Source organism: Dermacentor andersoni, chromosome 5 (genome assembly GCF_023375885.2).
Source record: "Dermacentor andersoni chromosome 5, qqDerAnde1_hic_scaffold, whole genome shotgun sequence".
NCBI lineage: Eukaryota > Metazoa > Arthropoda > Arachnida > Ixodida > Ixodidae > Dermacentor > Dermacentor andersoni.
This window is the reverse complement of record NC_092818.1, coordinates 83,785,523-83,792,714: the sequence shown is the minus strand read 5'-3', so window position 1 is coordinate 83,792,714 and position 7,192 is coordinate 83,785,523.

Here is a 7,192-nt window from a genome sequence, read left to right as displayed (position 1 = left end):
GAGTTTCTAACGCGACACCGTTAAGGGTCCCGTGTCACAGAAGATCCGGCGTCGGCATCCGCCATCGGCGGCATTGTCCGTCAGAAACAAAACATCCCGAACCACAACTACGCAGGCCCTCCACGTGGCACAGAGGTGCTACTATACTAATGGAATTTCTAAATGTAAGACGCTTCCGAAAGTTCGTAATGTCCGACTTACACACAACCGACAGACATGTTAGCGTCGGACTGTAATTTGAATATACGGGCAAATAATTTGAATATACGAGAAAACATAAGTATGCTACGCGGAAGAAGAAAAAGTAGTTTAATGACTGGACAATGTAGAAAGGTCGGCCGGAAAATGGAGCGTCTGGCCTGTTACTCTACGTAAAAACAAACACAAACCCCTTTATCCTTGCTTGCGGGGGCAGGAGTCATTGCTCTACCTGGCACTACCGCCCGATCGACCCACTATTGCTTTCTATCGGGACCCGTGTCACAGCCTATTCGGTGTCGGTGTAAGCGTCAGCGGTGCCCGATGACACTAACGCGTTCCACTGTTAAAGGCAAAGCGTCAGCTTCCTCCACCTTTGTATCTTTCATCCTTGCCTATTTTTATTTATTTACTAATTTGTGTTGTTCACAAGTGCCTTCACTTGGCACACGTGATGCATATTGTAATAGTGGCTGGCTGGTCGTAGCTTCTGCCTCATTTAGGGCCCCATAGCTCGCCGCTTTCTTTTCCTTTTTTTTTTATTTTGGCTAGCTTCATTGCTTTTCCCTTTTTACCTGAATGTTTTTCTGGTTCCTTGAATAAAACCACCAGCCGACTGCCAGCGCCCATGTTGTCGTTTTCCCTTAGTCCTGTTTGTGTGCACTGATTCTTCAACACCCGCCGTGGTTGCTCAGGGGCTATGGTGTTCGGCGGCTAAGCACAAGGTGGCGGGATCGAATCCCGGCCACGGCGGCCGCATTTCGATGGGGACGAAATGTGAAAACACCCACGTACTTAGATTTAAGAGCACGTTAAAGAACCCCAGGTGGTCGGAATTTCCGAAGCCCTCCACTACGGCGTGCCTCATAATCATAAAGTGGTTTTGGTGCGTAAAACCCCATAATTTAATTTTTTTTATTCTTGAAGTTATGAACATTCGAAAACATTAACTGAGACCCCTAACGCCAACGCGGTGGACAACATAAAACATAATACAACCAACATAAGAGCAAGCCCACCTTTACAAGCATGTCAGGAAACAAACAAAGCAGCAGCAAAGGAAAAGAAATGAAAATAACCAGAATACGAACAAGTGGCAGGTAAAAGTAAATTAACATGCATCGCAATTTGTTCTTCTTTGTCAACCGCTAAGGCTTTCATAGATAGTTCATTGGAGCGAACGATGGTTAGTGGTCATTTCGATTAATTTCTCCACCCGTCAACCACGAACCGCTTTTTTTTTTTTTTGTTACGGTGCTTTTGTTATACTGCTTCTGCTATTTCAAGGATCCTGGCATTGTGGTATAAATTAGGCAAGAAAATGTAGTTTCAATTCAGTGTGCCCGATAAAACGCAGCAGGAGTAGAGGGGGGATTCTCTTCCACGGAGTTTTTGCCTAAGCTCTTTTGAAACAAACGGTTGTATTGCTCATGGGCTCTCTGAGTGCTTCCAGAGGGCGCTATCTGAAATAAATACTAAGCTATTTCGCCGCTTTGACCAGGTATTCAGGACATTAGCCGATAGCTTTGGTCGCTCTTGTATTTGCATGTAGGTGTTTTTCAGATGTGCGCCGCTCTTCCCGAGCTCATCTTTTAGCACTTGGCTGATCAAAAAAGTTTTGTCTGCTCAGAAACGCCTTGCTATCGTTCGGCTACCCGACTAATCAGCGCAGCGTTCTGCGTGGATCGTATCTTTTTGAGCAGGGGCCAGCTTTAAGAGCCTAGATAGTCAGGCACACGCTACTCACTGTTGCAGCAAGCCTTATGATCCCTTCGTCTAGGCTTTGTCTATTGTTAACCAGGAAAGAATGTTGTTTGGAACACATAATCGATCGCCAAACGACGCGCATCAAGTACAAAAGCATGACAGGAAGTTCATTAAAATACCGCAAAGAGCGCTGAACTAATCCTGATAATAGTTATTCCCACAGGTTCTACGCGAATAGAAATATATATTTTATTAAAATTGAATTCTGGTGTTTTTCGTGCCAGAACCACGATATGATTATGAGGGACGCAGAAGTGGTGAACACCGGAAATTTCGAACACCTGGTGATCGATAATCAGCCCCCAATACACGTGAAAAAGGCGTTTTTGCATTTCGCCCCCATCGAAATGCGGCCGAACAGCCTGGATTCGATCCCGCTATCTCGTAGCAGCGCCACACAGTAGTCGCTAAGCCACAAGGAAGGAATATTGTTTGGAACACATAATAGTAGCAAACAATGACAGGGGTTAGACCCGGACTCGGATGCCTGACTCGTTCGTCATCTGTCAGTAACTGCGCGAGCAGCAGCAGTGGCCGCTGCTCGTGCTCGGCGCACTGTCTTCTTTTTTATTTGTAACACACTTTCGCGGCCAACAAGATTGCTAAAGGCTGCCGGCTTCAGGAAAGTACTTTTTGCACAGGACGCCTTATCACGGAGCCGGACGCCAACTTAAGGCAGCACGCTCGAGCGATGCTGTCGCGACAAGGAAGTAGGTCCGTCAGCCGGACCGGCTTCCACAGGATAGGCGGCAAAGAGTCGTCGTACACCAGTGCACCAGGACGACTTCTCTAACTTGAAGTCGTGGTGGCAGCTTCGGTGTCGCCTTGGGTGCAGTGCGCAGAAGCAGTAAGTACTCCTTGTGCCAGCGCTACTAGAGATTGTCCATTGAAGCTCGTAGATATCATCATCATCATCAGCCTGGCTATGCCTACTGCAGGGCAAAGGCCTCTCCCATACTTCTCCAAGTGTGGCCATGTTGTCCCTGCAAACTTCTTAATCTCATCCTCCCACCTAACTTTCTGCCGCCCCCTGCTACGCTTGCCTTTTCTTTTCTCAGTCTGTAACCCTTAATGACCATCGGTTATCTTCCCTCCTTATTACATGTCCTGCCCATGCCCATTTCTTTTTCTTGAATTCAACTAAGATGCCATTAACTCGCGTTTGTTCCCTCACCCAATCTGCTCTTTTCTTATCCCTTAACGTTACACCCATCATTCTTCTTTCCAAAGCTCGTTGCGTCGTCCTCAATTTAAGTACAACCCTTTTCGAAAGCCTCCAGTTTTCTGCCCCGTATGTGAGTACTGGTAAGACTGGTAAAAGTATATAACAGCTGTGTCTTACAGCTGTCATACACTTTTCTTTTGAGGGATAATGGCAACCTGCTGTTCATGATCTGAGAATGCCTGCCAAATGCACCGCAGCCCATTCTTATTCTTCTGATTATTTCAGTCTCATGATGTGGATCCGCGGTCACTACCTGCCCTAAGTAGATGCATTCCCTTACCAGTTCCAGTGCCTCGCTACCTGTATCGTAAACTGCTGTTCTCCCCCCCCCCCCCCCCCCGACACAGTTAAACATTAATTTAGTTTTCTACAGATTAATTTTTAAACCCACCCTTCTGCTTTGCTTTTACAGGTCAGTCAGCATGCATTGCAATTGTACCCCTGAGTTTCTAAGCAGGGCAATATCATCAGCGAATCGCAAGTGATATTTACTTGCTTAGTAACTCAGGTTACTAGAGTACGAGGTTACTAAATCATAGATTTATGCTGTATTAAAGTTGATTTGGGTAGCGTGGCACTCAACTCTTGAGAAAAACACGTTGCACGTTTGCCAAATAAGAAGTCTGAAGGCGTCAAGTGGCCTTCCATCGCAGGCGCCCATGAGGCTCGACGTAGCATTCGCACAGTACGTGTGTCTCCGCTTGTGTTGAGCTTTGATTGGGTGTTGAGCATTGTGCGCCGGTGTTCATTCCGGAAGGGTGGGGATTGTACACATGCCTCTTTATGTAGTTACGTACTGCCATGCTTGTACTTGTCATCGAATTACCTTCCGGAGTACATGAAACCATCGTTGGCAAGGGTCTTGAGCCTCGTCTGTTAGGCCTGCACAGCCTTGTAGGAGGTGAACATTTCTTACCTTTGGAGACCTCGTGACGCCGCTATTGCACCTGGGTTGATTAGGCGTCTATGTGGCGGCTGCGTTAGGCGGTGTTTCATGATCGGCAACCTTGTCACCGTCGTGTTCCTTGAAGGACCCTGTGCTCTTGCCTTTCCCTTGTTTTCCTTTGTGGGGTTTTTAGGAATTCGACGCGCCGTTGCACGGGCGCATTTCACCTGTTTCTGCAATCCCTGCGCCTCACTCCCTCCTTGCTCCGAAACAGTTGTTAGTGGTGGCGCCCCACTCGCGATGGTTCGCGGTGAGGATGGAGCTACGACGTGACGATGCGGCATCTGGTGGCTACTGTTGTGACTGTAGCGTGTCTCTTTCTCCTTGGGACTGCGCCGGGTACGTACATGCTTCCTCTCGTCCACCGACACCTTTGTGACTAAGACTGAGCACGCGTGGTGCCTTCGCCCGTGCGGGAAGCGCGTACCTCGTGTTGATCCTGTCCCGACGATAAGCCTAATAACGGGTGCCTAGTGCTCGTGCGAGGTCGTACCACGCCGAGCCGCACTCATCGGAGGTCCAAGCCGCAGGAGACTACCCGAGCTCTCGCGAGTTGGTCCATTGGTTATCGTGAGAGCAAGTAGCATAGCCACCGGGACTTTTCCTAGCGGGGTGCCCCAGCTGGAGCATGTACTCTCGCAGCAACGTACTATAGGCTCCCCTCACTATTTATCGCCCTTGGTGTGTGACCCCTTTGGTTCTCCGCCGCTCTGGGACCGGGAGTCTGTGCAGTGTCGCGTGTCACCGGATACAATAAACGGTATCAGTTAACTCAGGGCAATACTGTGTTCTTGCGTGCGTCGCTCAGTAGCCCCTTGCGACCTGAGCTCACGCGCAGCGGCGCTAGAGGCTGACGGCTGACACGGCCCTGTGGCTCGCTAAGCTCGAAACCACGGTAGTCGGTCCTCCTGTGAGGCACGAAGATCACACTTTGTCCTTGCTACTTTTATTGCCGTCCTTCTGGGGCATGGTGATGGCTTGTTCTCTGGACAGGAGCACTCTTCTATGGAAGCATGGTAAAAAATGAAGGAGGTGCGGTGCTCGCCTGTTCCCTTCCGTGACGAGGGGAGCTTTGTACTTGTATTGGTTACCTTCCTCAGTAATGTCTCGTATGCCAACTGCGTTCAGGTGCAAGATAAAAAAAATTACCTATTTCAATAGCGCATCGTCTCTGGGATGCACTCCAATGCCAAAGACCAGAGACGTGCTTTGGACAGTTGAACCTTGGGAGAAGTCAAAGGTTCCCTGGATCGTTCATCTAAAACGGGTTTCCACTGCAGTAACTTGAGCTGATAATCGAGATACCTGGCCAGTTACAATGTCCCAGTAGATATTGGAGCAAATGAAAATGCTGATCTCGTTTCTTTTTCGGAAAGTAGCTGCTTCAGGGCTTGCATCAGCGCGAACACGACCGATGTTATTCATCATGGTGATGATCGCGCCATCCGCTGGTGAATTAGTTACCGCAGAGATTTCCGGTACTTCGAGGGCATCTATAGTGATCTCGTTGGTATCGTGCTCACTTCATAGTGTGACGGACACTCGGTTACATGTAAGGGTCGCAAGGTGATGCGTTTTCCAGCAGGTGAATATATTGAGGGGCTCCACGCCTTCGACTTGACAATTAAGTGATAGAGCAACGTCCTGCCGAGCGAAAATGCGCTGGCTGCCCGTGTCCAGAAGAAACTGCAGCAAACTTCACCTTGCTTATGCGACAGCTCAAACTCTACCCGTCTGTAGGAATACGGACGTGAGTGCGGTGCCACTCTTTGACACGGAAGTTGCACGAGGTGGTGGGTCAATGTGTCCCGGCCTGCTTGTGTGTTGCACGAGCGACGAATACGCGTTGCTCAGACACATTCCTTGGTTGTGACTCGGAGTGCATACGTTGCACAGCGATGTCAGGTGTTGGCTCACAAGTTTCGGTGGTGTTGTGAACAGGCAAAGAAAACAGTTGCTCCCAGATTAGAGAAGGTGCGGGAAAGGGCAGTTTCATGAGCTGACAGCCGCGCTGGCTCCGGAGCGTGAGTCATTAGCAAGGATTCCAGCTGCATAGGCGTGCGCTCGCGCCACACGCGCAACCAATCAGAGCCCTTTCGGTTCCACCGGGGAGGGAAATGGCCGGAAAAGGTTTCGCGCGCGCTGCGCCAGCTTCGTTCCCGTTCATTTCAGTCTCGGAAAACGGAAGGCACACCCACCTGTCGTGCGTTCCCCGAAGAAACACGCAGCCTTTGAAGAGCGGCGACGAGAACACGCCCGCAAAAGGGCTAGTCGTCGCGCACCGATCCAGCTAATAGAGCCACCCGAGCCCAGCCAATCCGACAGCAACGAGAAGACCTCGAGCTTAGGGAGCGAAAGGCCGAAGCAATCTTCCACCGTTACCTTTGCGTTACTTGACCGTCACAAAGCTCAAGTGCACGCTGGACAAGCTTCGCTTACCCACATTTTCCGGTATGGGAAGGGTTGGTCAGTTTAAGCGCTCTTAGAAACTCATCAACAATGATTGAATGTTTTTGCATCAATTAACTAAATAATTGCTCATTGACCTTCAGCTTCAAATATACTTACTCTTTCCGCCATTTCACGCCTCGCATTAGGAGGCGCACCTTGATTATGCTTTTGCGGGGTCCGCGCGTTAGCATGGCAGCAACAAACCTTCAAACATCAAGGCGATACTATCATTTGGTCTACAACTTTATTCGCGGCACGGGCATGGCATGCTGAAACATGTTGATTGCGTCAAGTTCTTAACGCATCGTTGTGTGTTCTAGTAGTTTCTAACTTCCGCTGGAACATATCTACAGACACATGATACCTTAGTGTTAACAGATTTAAATGCGATTAACATTCTTTCGGAACTTCACCCAGTGTGAGTTACGTATCCTACCTATTCGTTCGTATCTACTGCGACTGTGTGTAAATTAGTAACTCAGGGGACCAATTGCAATACATGCTCACTGACCTGGAGAGGCAAAAGAGAAGGGTTGGTCTAAAAATTAATCTGCAGAAAACTAATGTAATGTTTAACCGTCTCGGGAAGAGAACAGCAGTTTAAG